Source organism: Rousettus aegyptiacus, unplaced genomic scaffold (genome assembly GCF_014176215.1).
Source record: "Rousettus aegyptiacus isolate mRouAeg1 unplaced genomic scaffold, mRouAeg1.p scaffold_m13_p_14, whole genome shotgun sequence".
NCBI lineage: Eukaryota > Metazoa > Chordata > Mammalia > Chiroptera > Pteropodidae > Rousettus > Rousettus aegyptiacus.
Window position 1 is genome coordinate 43,844,909 of NW_023416289.1, and position 17,462 is coordinate 43,862,370.

Genomic DNA, 17,462 nt, shown 5'->3' on the forward strand with positions numbered 1-17,462 from the left:
CAACCACCAGCATGTTATTTATATCTATGGGTCTGTTTTTGTTTTTATTTGTTCATTTATTTTGCTTTTTTTTTTAGACTCCACATATAAGCGAGATCATACTGTATTTGTCTTTTGGTGTCTGACTTATTTTGTGTAGCATAATCCCCTCTGGGTCCATGCATGTTGTTGCCAACAGCAAGATTGTACCCTTTTTAAAATTATTTTTTACCCTTTTTTTAAATCATTTTTTATTATTCCATCATATATATGTATATATTATATATACATATATATTACATATATGATGTATATATATATATATGAACAATCATTTCACAGAGGCATTGGTATTTTAATAGTTTTAAGGGTGGTCTTGTATTGACCACATATTTACCTTTCTAGCATTCTTCATTTCTTCCTACAGATAGATATGGGCTCCACTCAGACTTCATCTCCCATCGCCTAGGAGAACTTCCCTCAGCATTTTTCGTAGGGGATGCCCACTGGCAGCCCAGAAACCGACTGAGAAGGCGTAGCATTGCTTGCTGGTGTGTGCCACCTGACCAGTCCTTCCTGCTGAGCGGGTGTCTCCTGAATAAATAACCTGTTTTCTGGCTCCCTCATGTGGCGAAGGAGGGACATTCACTTTTAAAGTTCCAGTTATACGGCCAGTCTGTCTTTGCCAAAGACAGTTTTAACTAACATGACATTGACCTTCCCAGATCAGTCCTTGGTCCAGCCCTTGAGAGGCAGGTAACACAGTAGTGCATGTGTCAGGGTTCATGAGGGTTCCGAGGTGAATTTAGACACCCATGTCATTGTTCAAAGGTGGAACAATTTATCTTGCATCCTGGAGTTGACCTATTATTACAGGAGCTGTGGTGACACTCACTCCTGTGGCCCCATGACTGCTGATTATGTGCTGACCGACTCCCATGCTGGACAGTTTGGGTGATGGGCCTAAAGCACATTTGAAAAGGTGCTCAAAGCCCAACGTGCCTCTCCTCGGCTCTCTTCGGACCCCTGGCTCTCCACAACCCCATCGTGTCCACAGGGACCACGATTAATGATTTGCAGCTGCCCTCAGCACCCTGCCCTGCTGGAGTCCCACACCTTGGCTGGCCCCTGTGGCCTGTCCCACACCACCCAGATGTCTCAGAGTGATTCTGCCCATGAGACAACACATTGCAAGTATGCACTGATTTTTCTCCTTCAATATGTGACACAAAAAAGAGCTCTGGTCAATGCAGAGAAGAAAAAACATGACATTTTTTTTTTACCGGGAACCATACCAGCTCTGTTTCCTCCAGTGTCCCCACAGGCGCCCACCTGGTACTGTGCCAGCAGCACACGACACGACTTACAAAGATGCATCCTGTGACCTCCAGCAGCACTGTCGCTGTGACGATGCTGTGGTACCCTTGACAGGACCCAAAGGTGTGGAAACTGCGCTTCAGGGTCTGCTCCGAGCAGTGCTCATTGCTTCTTCAACTCTGCCGGGAACGTGGCAGCCGCTTCTTCCTCAGCAGACGCGGCCTCTCCAGGAATCTTTGTAATTTTCAGTTCACACCTATTGCTGTCTCTGGGCAAGTATCCCTCACTTGCAGACAATGGCTCAGTGTCGTTCGTTCCCTGGGCTCCCTTGCTGAAGTCGCTGGATGAGCTCAATGCTTTCTGGAACAACGCGTTGCCGTCAGTGGGACGTTTTCTGTCCATGTCCCCCACCCGCACATTTTATGTCTTTTCCATCCTGACTCAGCACCTGTCATTCACGGTGGCCTTAGCTTCTGCAGTTTGTGGTGCAACAGCACAATTAGCATGAATTTCTTTTTCCTCTTCACACCGTCAAAGGCGGAAGATTTGTTCTTACTGTGGATCCTCGCAACCTCAGCATACAATTTTCTTTTTCTTTCCTTGTTAAGTCGAGAACATTCACCTTTTCGCTCAGAAGAAGCATTTTACAGCTTCTCTGGGGCATTTCCAAATGGCCAGCACCACTACTCTTGAGCTTTGGGGCTGTTTTTAAGTAAAATAAGGGTGACTTGAACACAAGCACTGTGACACCGTGACGGTCAATTTGATAACCTGGACAGCTACTAAGCGACTAACAGGTGAGTAGCTTATACAGTGTGTATAAGTTTAGCAGTTGCAACCACGACTCACACTTAAGGGGATGTTTCTTAGCTACCAGGTCCAGGGCTAACCTATAATACCCCAGAAGTCTCTAATATATAAAGTCCAGATGTAATATGTTTTGGGGATAATACTCCAAGGTCATGACCTTCTCGTTCATGCACAAACAAGGAAAAACAAAGAAAAAATAGGGAGAAATTGGGAAGTCATGTGTGGGCAATGAAAGGAGAGAGCATTTAAGGTTCTGGAAAGTCTCTTCGGATGGAGGATTTCAGACTCCTTGGTCTGGAGATGAGTCTCCACTCATGGGACAAAGGGGTGAAGTGATCAGAGAGAAATTAGGGCCTCACATCCTACAATAGCCCACAAGGCACCCCCAAGCCTCTCAATTGTTATTTAGTTTCCAGGAGAGAAAAACTTTGGATAATAGAAGCTCAGTCTGTGGAGACAGTTTTTCCTGCAGCCGAGAGACCGTAACGCAGATATCAGATGCACATAGCAGAGGGAGCTTTGTCTTTAGCTACTGTGTGGTGTTTTTTGCTATTAGTCTATTGCATTCTTATGATGTTAGCCATCAGTTTCAAAGTTTGTGTTCATTGTCTTCCTACCTGTCACCTAGCTGGGAACTCCCTTCCTTGGGTCACCACATTGCCTGGGGACATACTGGTGAGATGGCCCTTCTCAACAGACACCCTAAAGGAGGCCACTGACTCTCTGGATCCAGGGCAGTAAAATCCTGGACACATTTCTCGAGATGGAACTTTACCCAGAATTCATGACTTGAGAAAGTTTAAAATATTCTCCCCTTTAGCTACAGTGCTCTCCCAATGTCCATTCTGAAGATCGATTGGTGAGCACAAAGAACTTCCTTGTCTTCTCCGAATCTGCTTTTACTTTCTGAAAATGCCAAAATCAGATCTTTTCCTAAAACTCAGGGCCCAAGTGAAAATTATAAAAGAACTGAAAATTATAAAAATCTGAAAGTCATTTTGTTTACTAAGGAGTTTTATGATTATGGAACCAGCAAACCAAACAGTGTGACAAAAATTAGAGTTAATACTATTGTTCTGTTTATTGTCATTTTATTGTTTAGAAACATTTGCTTGATCATAAAGTATTAGGGTCATCTTATATTTATCATGTTTGCATGAGCATGTCGGGCCCCAGCTTGTAGAGCCAGTTTTAGGAGCCTCTTCGTCCTCAGACAGCCACGTGGAGGAGATGGGACAATTCCCAGCCCCAGGACTCACGGGCCTGGCTGGAGTTTGGGCCTGGGGTTCTGGGATCTGTGGTGACTTGGTAAATGCGTGAAGGTCCCGTGTTTCGGCTTCTACCTCTGTCAGAGGCAGTGACTTGCCCCGGTCACTCAGAGCTGATTCATGTCTGTCGTCTTTTTCCGATTGGCGTCATACTAAATGAAGCAGAACCGATGATTCTGTAAAGGGCGGGTGCCTGTCTCTGCCTGAACGCCTGGGGCCCCGTGTGCGCATGCGTCTGTGTTTGGGCGGGAAGCCCAAGGTAAGCCTCTGGGATGGGTTCCAGGTGTGGGTATGGGGCGGCCCCAGGCTGGTAGAGGCCCTACATGTCTTCCAGATGCTTGTCCCAGATAAAGTCATCCTTACATCTCTGTACTGTGTGTGGGGGACGAAGGCAAAATGGTCCTGTGGTCCAGGGACTCCAGATCCCTTTAGGACAAAGTGCCGATGCAACTGGTTGGCCTCAGATGCGCTAGGACTTGACCCGGACTACTGGGCGCATGCGCGAGGTTGGGGACAGGTTGGTGACGTGGGAACTCTTTCCGCCTTATCCTGGAGGACCCTATTCCCGACTGGGGGTGGGGTGGGGAGCCGAATACGGCCCTGCCGCGCGCACATGTGCGAGTTGCGGGGAGCACACGGCAGGTGGCGCTCAGGTTTCCTTTCCAGGTGAGTCCTTCCAAAGGGCGACCTGGGGAAGACTCTGGGGCATCGAGTGCCTCTGTCCAGGGTCCTGAACGTTCCTCGTTCCGCCTATGGCCCACCCTTCATCTTGGCTGGGCGACCCCGGACTCTCCGGTCCTCTGAGGGCGTTTCTTCCCCCATGTGATCCACGTGGCATGTCCTGCAGTCTCGGAACACGGGTCCCTCTTTCGGAAGTTGATCCTCTGGCGTCACAGAGCCCGACGCCTGTGATGGCAGTTCCCTCCCTGTGTATTGTAGTGGGGAGAGTCCAAAACCTCCATCGCGATTTGGGGTGAAAATGGACAATTGGAAGCATCCTAATTTAGGTGACATGAAGGCATGGTGAGACAGAGCAGGGACAAAGATTTGCTGATGCCGAGAGCGGGCGTGGTCTGTGTCCTGGAAGTAGGTGGCTTTCGAGTAGTATTTAGGAATCACAAGTAGAGTTCTAAACGTGTGCTCAGGGAATTTTGGAAGTCAGATCTGAAAGGTATGAAAGTATTTTTAAGTTGGGGAAACACTGCCTTTTGCCTCCAATTTACTTCCCTTCATGTGAATGATTTTACACGGTACGCACTTTTTTTTCAGTGAAAATATTTCAAAAATATTTTAAGATCATCTCACAAAATATTTGACCAAAGAGTTTAACCATAGAAATGAATGAGTCACTGAAAGCCAGGACATACTTTTGGTAAAATATTCTCAACAAGCAACTTTGACCCAGGATTTGTGATTTGGGTAAATTTCAAATATACTTATTTTTTAGCCACTGTATCACTTGCATCAAGAGCAATAATTGTCATCATTATTGCTGCTTATATAACAATACAGCCCGAAGACACCATGCTGCACAGGAAGCGTGTACCTAAAGCTTTCTCATGATGTCCATTGCTTTGCCATTCTATGGACAAGGACGAAGGACCTAATGGGTTTTTCGTTTTCTCTACCTCTTCTGTCACATCCTGAGTATGCCCTACTATATTTTTTCCTTAAAGGACTCGAGGGCCAAATTGAAATTTAATGGCTGAAACATACATTCTTAAAGGCGATATCCTTCATTGTGAATTTTATTATCGGTCATGAGCTAGGAAAATGACCAAGAGAAAGGCCTTTGAATGTTTTGTTTCGGTGTGAACAGATGACACAGAAGTGTCTTAAAATAATTCCTAGCCTTGATGTGCCAGATGGACATAGCTATAGCTCTCTCTCCTTTATTCTACTGTAATTATTTTAAACAACGCTGAGGATCATTCAGCCTTGTTCATCCACTCTCCCTTCCCCAATTCCTACTCTCACTAATGTTTCGGGTCCCACTGTGTCACACCCTTCAGTCCCCAGAGGCTGTGGAAGGGACAAGGGCTTTCCTGAGCTCTACAAGATGTGTCAGGCGTGGGTCCTGGACAAGGACGGTGAATGCATGAAAGACCCTGGGCGTCGGCCTCCTCCTCTGTCAACCGCGATGAGCTTCCATCACTCAGAGCTGCTGTGAGGATGAAGTAAGGTGGTTCATGTGAGGAGACGGGGTGCTGCAGGTGCGAGGTCACCTCATCCCCACAGACCCATTCACTGCTCCACCAGCGGCAATCAATAAGACAATTTGATATTCCGTTCAATTTAGCCGACTTTAGCATTTTCTTCCTTTACCAATCAATCTCGCACTTCTAAAAGCAGAGCGAGTGACTCTGTGAGGGAGGGATTCCTGTCCTTGAAGGAAACGCCCCCTCCAGATGCTGCGTTTCAGTGGGAACCCAAAGATCTGACTCTGGTGGTCAGTCCCAGGGCCAGGAGCAGATGCCGTGCCAGACTTGTAGAGGGACTTTTTGTGTATTACAGACTCTTGGCCCAGACGAGGTTATGCCCTGAGTGCAGAATTATTTAGAGAAAGTGGGACTTCGGGAGATCATCTGTGCAGATGCAAGAGACGCCTGTAGGGCGAGGTCAGTGCTCCAGACTGTGGGCCTTACGTGGGCGGGGCTTGTAAAGAACCACAGTGCGCACGCACGTGGTTTGGGGCACCTTCTTTCATTTTCCCTGAAAATGTCACCTTCGTCCTCGCGCATGTGCAGTCTCGACTGGAAGCGCTGGGCTCTCTACGCTCAGGACTTACAAAGGCCTTTGAATGTCCATGTGCCGACAGCGCGACACTTGTGTCCTCGATCCCGGGTCCCGGGCTCTCTCCTATTTAAACTGAGATTGATCTTCCAGGCTGGGCTGTCCCCTGGACCCTCCCGGCCTCTGGGTGCTCTGATCCATCCCGCCACGTGTGACTGCAAGGCGTGTCCTGGACGCTCCTACTGTGTTCTCTGAACCCGGACCCCTCTTTAGGGAGGTTCGGCCTCAGACGTCACAGAGCCTGACTGACACCTGTGACCGTGTTCAGAGTTCAGAGTTCAGAAGCACAGAAAACTGCTTTGGGAGGCAAGGGACAATTGGAAATGTCTTCCATGAGGTGGACTGGAGGCGGCGACACGGGGCTATCGTGAGGCCTGGCGGGAGGCAATAGGACAGTGACACTGGAGCATATTTCTGCATATAATAAAGGCAGCATGGTATGTGTTTTAAGAATAAAACAAAACATTCTGGTTTCTATTTAACTGCTATGTCCAGAAAGACATTGTCTCTGACCCGCTGAGGACTTAAATTAGTAACGATGATCTGTCAAAGACAGTTGTTGGGTCATTCTTTCTTTGGTGTCCAACAATCTCTTTTTGACATGAGTATTCAGCTCTCCTCGTCCAGTATGTGCTACTGTTCACCTCGAGTGCCAACCCCTGTGCAGTCCAAAATCCACATATGACTTTTGACTCAACCCAAAACCTCAGCTGTCCCTTGGTGCGACAGGGGATTGGTGCCAGGGTACCTGGTGGATACCATAACCCACTGATGGTCAAGTCCCTTATATAAAATGGCGTGAAATAATGTGTGCAGTCGCCCCATCCAAGGATTTCCAACTGTGGATAGAAAATACTGTTTTTAATCCACAGTTGACTGAATCAGAGGATGTGAAGCCTAGGAATACAAAGGCTGATTGTGTATTTATTGAAAAAAAAATCTGTGTATAGGTTGACCCCAGCAGTTCAAACTTGCATTGTTCAATGGTCAACTGTACTCCCTTCCTAATGGGTTTGCTTAGTCCTGGTTTACTGATATCCAGGCTGCCAAGTCAGTTTAGGTCTCACTGGGTGGTGAGTCTTGAGACCATCAACCCCGATCTCTGTTTCTCTTGCCCTGTGTGTATCTGCATCTCGCACTGTTCCTGCTAATCATTTTTAGGCCAGGTGCAACTTTTATGGGTGTAACTTCCTAAATTTTCCATCTTTTAAAAATGACTGAGGTTCTGCCAACAACCTGTATGAGTGATATGCTCTCTCACAGAATATACTCTGTCCAGGAGATGCTCAGTGGAATACATTGAAATTTCAGTAGTGGGACTTAAGTTCCTAAAGAGCCGAGATTACCGAATGACTCAAGAAGATTTTTAGCAAAATCCCCGAAGTTGTCATCTGCACTTATTCCTTACTGTTTATTAATTGATTTTCTGTGTCCCTTTGTGAAGAGGTAGTTGGAACCTCTGTTTGCACAGGCCAGATGATAATGAGAGTGGAGTCTCCTGGACCTGTGTACGGTGTGGCCACTTCAGAGAAGTGTCCTCAAGAAAAGGGAACCAAAGTGTCCTATGGGATAAAGACGCTGTGGTACATATAGACAATGGACCATTACTCAGCTGTAAGAAGAGATGAAATACTGCCATTTGCGCCAACATGGATGGACCTTGATATAATCGTGCTAAGCAAAACAAGCCTGACAGAAAAAGTTGAAAATCACATGATATCACTTATATGTAGGATATAAACCTAAAGCAATAAATGAACAGGACAAAGAGACTTGTGGACATGGACAATAGACTAGTGGTTACATGAGGGGAGGAGGGAGGAAGGAGGAGGGAAGGTAAACAGGATGAAGGGGGTCGAATATGTGGTGACAGAAAGAAATCTAAGTATGGGAGGCGAACACACCGTGCAAATATATATATACATATGTGTGTGTGTGTGTGTGTGCCTTACTGTTAAAAAAAAAAGAGAGAGAGAGAGAGAGAGAGAAGAAAAGGGACACTTAGTCACCCCAGCATCCACCTGTTATAGGTCTACCTAAATCTAGTATCTGATTGGAAATTCTCCATTCAAATTCGAAGGCAAGATCACCCTTGCATTTAGGGTACTTCTGTGTTGTGTATGCCAGATAGTTTCCATTTATATTTTTTACTTAAAAAAATTTGAAGTCTCCAGTTCAGAGGTGTTGTTTACAGGTCATTTCCAGGGCCCTGGCATTGGCTCAGCAATGCGGTCCTGGCACAGAGCTGGTCTGTACTAAAGCTCCTTCTCTTTGTAGTCATTTGAGTGGTTTCCCCCTCCCCCTCCCTGAAGTTCTTGCTTTAGCAGCAGAGCATTTGAAGCAGAAAGAGACCTGGCATGACCAGCATCCAGGTGTTGGCATGTGAATGGCCTGTTGTCAGTTGCAGGGACCCACCTGCAAGGTTGAAGTCTACAGGTGAAGCAAAGGGCACTGCCCCACCCAATCAGACATCGGAGATGAGCCCTCTGGCACTGGGGACAGAGAGGGGGGGTCTAGCCCCTCCTTCTCAAACACAACCTACATACCTGACATTCTTTCTGAAAACAGGAAATTCCGACAAAGGTCTGCCCTGTTCCCTGGAAAGGGACTCCCTGAGGTCAGATGGAAATTACATCCTATGCAACCAGAAGGAATTGCCGACCCTGGAGGGCCTGGTGCTCAGGGGAAGCCTGTGACATCACAAAACAGGAGTGTTCTTTCTGCTTGTCATTCCAGATCTCCCAGCAGCACCATGGCTGTGGGAATCCTACTAGAGAGCCTGGGCCCCGGGGCTGGTGGAGGTTCCCTGGCTGGGATTTGAGGTGTCTGGGTCCAGTCCAGACCGTGTCTATGCCCTGCAGCGGGACCTCGTGCCGGGGTTTTCTGACGTCCAGGGGACTGGGCAGAGAGAATAGACCGATGGGACTTCCAGTAGATTCTTATCTACCACGGGACCCTGAGCATCTATTGCAGTGGGAACATCTGGGAACATAATGGTGACTGAGGCAGCCTGGTACCCGCCCTCATGGAGCTCTAGGTCCCGTGGAGATGCCAGACTTACCCCCAGACAGAGACCACCCAGGATAGGCAGCACAGGGATGGGGGGCGTAGAGGAGGCTTGAAGGGGGTCGTTTACACTGCAGGGGCTTTTAGTCTTCTACTGTATAGATGCCCACCCAGGAAATATGATGGATGACACTCAGACACCACTGAATGTTTATCTTTCATCCAGAAAAACAGCACAGGATTCCCTTGCGGGAAAAGGCTCAGGTTCGGTCCTGTGTGAAACAGATATGAAGTGGAAATATTGACTTTTTTGTTTGTTTGTTCTATGGCCTGAGGCCAAGGCGAGGTTCCTGAACGTGGGCTGGAGTGGAGGATTTGAACTGTGTGCTGCTGCCAAGGGAGGGAGCACGTAGTCAGGCAAAGTGAGGTGGGTTCACAGTGAAAGTCAGGGTCAGGGTCAAGCATGAACAACTGAATCTTCCTCTGAACAGGAAGGTGAACCATTCTACTTGTAAATGGCCTGTCGGACCCCTTGAGAAAGTGACAAGATTCTAGTAATTCGACTCTGCTTGACCTCAAACCCTCATTGCTGTCCAGTCAGGGGCTCTCAGTGGCCACAGACTAGCCTGCAATGCCCTTTTTGCCAGCACAGCCCCCCGAGACCCCCTTCCCTGCTTGACCTTCCCTCCACTTCTCCACTCAGCTCCTGACTCAGCCGCCTGCAGAGACCAGGATCCCAGCCTGGGACGGCAGACTGGGCTTTGCCCTGAGAGGCGTCATCCCCAGCCCTTCCCCAGGGAACCTGGCGACTCCCCAGGCCACTATCACCCCTCTTTTTGGCAGAGACACCAACTCTGGGTGCTGAGACCAACTTCTGTCTCCCCTGGAAGCACCTGGGACAGTGAAAGTGGGAGCCGAACCTATTTTTTAGAGGACGTGATTGAGCAGCTAAGCCAGTGGCCCTTAGGAAAAGAGGATGGCAAGTCTGTGCTCGGAGCCTCTCCACTCCTCCCACGCTGATTAAGCATTTGTCTATGACTCACTAGAAAAAATAGATATTACATCCTGATGTGGGTTACGCACGGTCCAAAAGAAAGTTTAATGAACCCAGTAATGGTTAATATTCTATGCGGTGTACAGTAATTCTATTTTCGATTAATTCTGCTTTCATCTTAAAAGAACCCATTATGTCTCACTGAGTGTGAACCAAAATAAAAATTAAAATAAAAAATAAAAATAAATAAATAGAAGTTATGACAAACTCATTGGTTTTACAACCTAAAAGAGTGTCACGATCCACAGTCTGGAGAATACTTGTCTACTCTGAAGCCATAGGAGAGGAGAGAGGCAAAGAGGAGGAGGAGAGAGCATGCTGGGAGAGGAGCAAGCTGCCCCCTGCCCCCTTGGGAGAGAGCAGACATTCACACCTTTATTTCTGCTTTCAGAAGCCTCCCCACTGGTCTCCTGCCTCCTGTCTCAACCCTGCTGTCGATCTCTCGCAGGAGGTGGGCACTGGGATGTTCTACAGACTCAAATCTTGCCACTTCCATCCCCTGCTTAGGACCTGTCTGTGGCTCCCAGTGCACTCGGGTTAAGTCCAGAATCCTCGTCAAGGCCCACGGGTGACTAACCCTGTCCTGCCCTCTTCCCTCCTAGGGCTGAGCCCCACTGAAATTGTCACAGTTCTTGCTCGTTCTTAAAATCACAGCTCAAATGTCCCTTCCTCCAGGAAGCCATCCCTGATGCCCCTGGCCCTCCTTCCCAGTCCTACTCACTCTGGAGTGGTCTGTGTCCCCCAGTGGATGTGAGAATCAGAAGGGCAGAGCCTGAGACTAAGTCACCACTGAGTCCCCAGCATCAACTAGCACAGGGCTGACAACAGAGCAGATGCTCAGGGAATATTGAATGAATGAATGAATGAACGAATGAATAGATGGATAAATGAATGAAAGCTCTGTGTTCAGGGTGTATTTAACTCAATATGTCTGTCCTGACATAGTGAGCTTCTGAGAACTGGTACTGAAGTTCAGACCTCTCCCTCTGCAGGCAGCCTGCCTATCCTCCCTGTAATGAACCTGTCCAGCTGTCCCTGTGGGGTCCCATACGCTGGGAAGGCCTAAGCACTCCTTTGTGCAGAAGAACCTCTTTCCCAGCCTCATCTCCTCTACGGGACCCAGCCCTGGCTGCCAAAACCGGCATCCTGTCTGGAGTGAACACTTTGGGCCAGGGCTCGGAGCCTTCTCTAGTCCTGATTGGACTCACCTCTTGGCTGCATCTACTAGGAAAAACAGATATTACACCATCATACAGCTTGCACACATTTCAAAGGAAAGTGAAATGAAAATGTGATAAAACGCACCATCAGCTCCCCTCTGGGAAACGGCTTCTTCAGCTTTTGATCTCATGTGGCTTCTCTCAGAGGAAGCATATTCAAGCATACACACAAAAAAAATTCCTATGAAGGACACAAGTCACTCATTCTGTCGTTATAACTCTTATAGGGTCACAATCTATTGGGCAGTCACGTGACAGCTGTGGTCTTTTTTGTTTTTTTTTTTGTCCAGAATGTTAATGAAACCAGTAAGTATGATAATGACATTAGTTACTTCAATCGTCTCTAAAGTCATCAATTGCTTACCAAGTGCCCAGCATAGCTCCTTCCATTCTCTCATTCATATCCTCCCCTCTTCTCCTCCCCTCCTCTCCTCTCCTCCTCTCCTCTCTCCTCTCTCCTCTCCTTTCTTTACCCTCCCCATGAACCAAATGAAAACCTTGACATTTCCAGGGAGGCCTCAGCACTGGATCCCAGAGCCTGCAACACTGTCTGAGATGTACAAGCTGTGAGTCCTTGAATACATGGTCTAGCATGATGGAGAGAGAGTGCCAAAAATGACACCTGCCAGCAGGAAGAAGGCGCCTGCCAGCACCTCTGGCCCTGGAGAGAGTGCCAGCAGGATCTTGCCCATCTGCCTGATGCTTTAAGATTAGTAACCAAAATGCCTTCACTTGTAGTAATGTCTTGTTTTTGCACTGGGTCCGGGGGCAAGTGAACCCTATAGCACTGTTTTAGTTTCCTACAGCCCTTTGGGGTTCTTGGACAGACATTTTTAAACAGACATTTTTAGGGCTCATCTCTCCAGTGCAGGTCTCAAGGGTTGGGGCATTTAGTGTGGGGCTTAAACCCCTTGCTGCTCAGGGAAAAGTGTCACTTTTTTTATATTCCTCTCCACTGCTGAGTCACTGTACCGGAGGTGAGTATTTTGGCAAGGCTGAGTCTCTGCTTCTCCTACCCATCTCAAAGTGGATGTTTTAATCTTTTGTTTATGGAGGAGCTGTAAAGCTGGTTTCAAGTCTTTTTCATAGAAAATTGTTCCATTTGTAGCTGTAGATTTATTGGGTCCATGGCAGGAGGCGAGTTTAGGACCTTCCTATGCCTTGAACCATTCCCCTCAAAGTCATTTTAAAAGGGAAATTCACATCAAAACTACTACCATTTCGCACCCACTAGAATAATGGCAATTTTTTTTTTAATAAAAAAGTTTTGGTAAGTGTATGGAGAAATTGCAGTCCTCACATTTTTCTAGTGGGAATATAGAATGGTGAAACCACTGTGGAAAATTGTGTGTTCCTCAAAAAATCAAACATAAAATTACCACGTGAACAAGCAATTCTACTCCTGGGTATATATCCAGAATTGAAATAGTCATTCAAACAATCACTCGTACACCAGTGTTTAGAGTGACATTATTCAGTAGATTTGCAAGGAGGAAACATCACAAATGTCCCTCAATTGATAAAAAATTAAATGTAGTATATTCACGTAATGAAATATTATTTCTCATAAGAAACGAAGTACTGATACATGCTACAACATGAACGAATCTTGAAAACATTGTGCTAAGTTAAAGAAGCCAGACCCACAAAAAACACATATTACATCATGTTATTTATATAAAAAGCCCAACATAGGTAAGTACATTGAGACTGAAAGCAGATTTGTGGTTTCTAGGAACTGGGAACTGCTTAATGAATCTGGGATTTTCTTTTGGGGCGATGAACATATTCTGGTGATAGTTACGCGACATCTTGAATATACTAAATGCCACTGAACTGACAATGGTTAAAAATGGTGATGTCTTTTATGTCACGTGTGTTCGCCCACACATATAAAAATGAAAAATGAAGGCATTTGAACGGGAGTGTGTGTCCAGAGCCAGAAGGAACTGTCCACACCATTGGTGCTGACCACTTTGATCTGTTCCATTGTTTCTGTTGCTGGCCTGATACTCTCCCTGAGTGTCTCCACTTGCTAGTGTGATTCTCATTCCCACCAGCTTGTGCAGAGTAGAAGCTGGTCTGGTTCAACTAAATCTAAAACCCTTGATTTGATCTATTCGTTTCCTGAAACAACCTGTTTCCTCCTCGATGATCAAAAACCACAAGTAGGTCTGATTCTCAAGCTTCTTCCTTGATGGCAAAGCCACAAAGAGGTGTGATAAGTGCTCCATAGAAGACATTCAGAGTGCCATCAAGATGTAATGCCGTGACTCCCTGAAGCCTCTGGGTTCGAGGATTTTTTTTGGGGGGGGGAGGGTGACATTTAAACTGAACGCTGGAGAATGAACAGAATACATACGAAGAGACCTGGGGACAGTCAGATGAGAACCATCATGCATGAACACTGGAACACAGGGATTGGATTTGGGGTGCAGATACTGAGGTTGAGGAACAGAAAGTGGGGGGAAGGTGCAGCTGTGAGACATGGGGGTCGAGCTATGGGAGATATTTGGGGTTGCAATAAGGAGGTATAATGAAATGGGGAGCCGTGAAAGGTATACAGGACATTTAACACCTCTCCTACCCACTCAGGGGCTCCCTGTCTGCAGAGGCTGGACAGCTTCGGTCTGTCTTCCTCAGATGGCCTTACAGCTGGGGTTCTGGAGGCACTCGAAGCTTTGGACGGCACAGCCGTGGAGTCACCAGGTGCTTCCCCAGCAGCAACTGTGCACCAAGCAGTAGCTTTCGAGGTGACGAAAGGCTGCTGGAGCTTCAACAGCTGTGTCCGGATGCCCGAGCCACATCGGTAGTGCTGCTCTGGGCGTCCTCGCCTCAAGCCCGCTCCTCCAGCCCCTCCTGTGACACGCAGGCTCTTAATCACTGTTTCCCTTGGAGGATCCAACCAGGGCTGGAGCAGGGCCAGACCGTCCATATTTTGGTCGCCAGAAGTCCCTTTGCAGGAAAAGGGGCCATCACTAAAATCTCAATGATGTGCTTGGAGCAAAGGAGTGACACAGCCGCCTCTTCAGCCAGCAGAGGAGAACCCTGCGGCCTGGGGAGCCCCAGCCCCTCCTCCTGCATACCTGGGATTCTTTCTCCACTCCAGAAACCACCACATTCCTGCCTGTCCCCTGGGAACTGGGCTCCCTGAGGCCAGATGGAAATAACAGGCGGGATATTTAGTCAATGAATTCCCGGGAAAAAGGGGGTGCCAGTGGGAAGCGGGTGAAAGTAGGAAATGCCAGCATCCTCCTGGGTTTCAAGCAGGGAGCCCAGCTCCGTCAGTCCTGACCAGGAGCCTTGGGATATCAATGTGGCTCTTGTCAGGGGTGTCTGTTAGCAGAGTCCACCTGTCCTTTCCCAGAGGGGCTGGGCCAGGGGGCTTTGGAAGTTCTTGGACTGGGATTCAGGAGTCCTGGGTTCTGTTCCAGCCTACATCACTGACCAGGAGGACCTCGGCTCAGGATCTTGGTTGGATCTAGCAAGGCTGTCTGAAGTTAGGATCTTATGCTTGCTGCTAGGAGAGCCAGAACCTTCTCTAGCCATAGGTAAAGGCAGAATCCCAGCACCTAATGATGTCTTCAACCAAGACAGCTGCGGTCCCGCCTCTGGCTACGGTTACGGATATAGGCTCTCATGCAGAAGACAGAGCTGTCCATGGAAAGCAAGGGCCTACAGTGGACACAGTGAGGAGGGGGTCCTGAGGGGTCTCTGATGGGGCAGGACTGTGTGCAGAGGCTTCTTCAATACTCTGAGAAGGGGCTGGGGCAGGATGTAGACCCCAGGCTGTCTCACCCCAGATCCTCAACGCTGTTGAGCTAGTGGCTCTCGTGTCCCCAGATCTCAGAACCAGCCACTGCTCTCCCATCAACACAACTCCCAGACCCCCTGCCAAGTCCTTATCTCCCTTTATTTTTCCTCCTCTTCGTGACTCAGCTCCAGGCCTAGGAGTGCAGGCTGGGATAACTCTAGTTAGACACAATCCCAGCCCTGCCCCTGGGGAATGTGATTTCTCCTTGACAGGGCTAGCACAGAGATTTTGGCAGAGGATATCAGGCCTGGGTTCCAGCCTGCCTCGAGCCATCTCAGGAAATGTCCAGAGCCAAAATCACAAATGAGACAACATCTCCCACACACACACACACACACACACACAACCTGGTAAACAAGACTCAGCAACTAGGCCTGTAGGAATTGCCTAGAGCCTACTCCATTACTAAATTTGTTAACTAATAGGTTGTTACTCGCTGAGGAAAAAAAAAACTTTTACATCATTACATGATTTACAACATCTTCGAAGGAAAGTTTTAGTAAACAACTTTGACACGATGCCATTTCCTAATCTATTTTTTTTTCAATTAAAAAATAATATAGTTTATGACAAACTCAAGTGTTTATCCAACCTCTTAAAGTGTTAACCTCTCCATTTGGACAACCCTGCTCCATTCTATAGCTGCAGACAAGGGAGGCCAAGAAACAGGGAGAAATGTGGAGCTAAGAGGGGAGCACGCTGAGCCTCTGCCCCATGGGAGGAAGAAAGCATTTAGGGTTCTCGTCGCTGCACAGATGTTTCTGCTATGGCAGGATCTTCCCCACCCTCCACACACCCTCTCTGGGCTCAGCCTTCTTGAAACACTCACAGTTCTGGCTCATCATTGAAACCTCAGCTCAAATATCCCCTCCTCCAGGAAGCCCTCCGTGAATTTTCAAGATCAGTGGTGACCCACCCACTCACCCCCAGCTCTCATAGCTCCTGGGTTTCCCCAGCTCAGACTTGACCTCTCTGAGCCATCATGGTCCGGAGGATGGTCCATGACCACCAACAATGGGACAGTGTTACCTAATCACCTCCCAAAATTCAGATTTATGTGCCCAGTGCGCTAGTAGGCCAAGGCACTGAGACATGGGTGCTTAAAGATAGAGAAAGGTTTATTCGATTTGGCCAAAGTGAAAGGACCCGTCCTCCCACCAAAAGCAAAAGTAATGAGTTTTCATGCAGCTCGCGAGCAGGGGAGGGGAAGTGTCAGGGACCCGAGGGGAAAGTCTGTGTTCCCTCAGTCACAGATAACATTTTGTGCAACCAGACTCCTGGAGTCAATGACTGGTCACAACTTTGTAAAGGCATTTATTCCTTCTGCAAAACATGCTCATAACTTCTCCTTGTGGCTCTGGAGTTATCTCTTCCTGCTTGACAGAGAAACAGGACATCAGCGACACAGAATTATACGGTGAGAAAAGGGTCGTTGGGTTGAAAAACCAAGATTCTGCAAAATATCTCACAATCATGAGACAGCGACAGTGTCTTTAAAGCAAAAAGCAATAACTAGACTTCTTGCCATTGTTTGAGCTATCGCTGTTTTGTGCTTAACTGGCTTTATTTTTCTAGTCTCTCGAGCAAATTGCACTTTTAAACATTTCTTCCGGAGCTTGTTTTGCAAGCAGGTCCTCAGAACATTGGGTGGATTGGGGCTGGTTACCGCCATTTTTCAGGGAAGGAAACTGAGGCTCAGAGAGGCAAAGTCCCTCTCCTGGTTCTCCCTGGAAAAGCCAGTGTGTAGGCACCAGTGCGAGCGGTCGCCTCCCCCCCTACCCCCCCAGAGCTGGCCTGTGACGACACCTCTGCCCCTGTCTGGGAGACACCAAAGCTGGCATGGGGGTCGACCCCGAGCTGACCTGGCTATTTTTTCCTAAATCCTCCGCTTCTGCTGGGTCCGGACACTGCTGGGATTCCCAGCTCACCGCAAAGGACACGTCCCACTCCTGCATCTCTGTCCTCACCTTGGTTTCTGCCGGAAATGGGCGCATTTCACGGAGGAGCCTGCATCTGGGCCTGGGCGGAAGTCTGGGTGGGCGAGTGTCGGAGGCTCCCTGGGGGGTGCAGAGGCACAGAAAGTGGGAACTTTCAAAGCAGAGGGCCACGGCTGCCCTTAAGAGTGACAGGTCACCTTTGGAGAGAACCTTATCAATGCTGGGAAGTGTCTGAGATGAATTCCCGCAGGAGTTAGGGGCAGG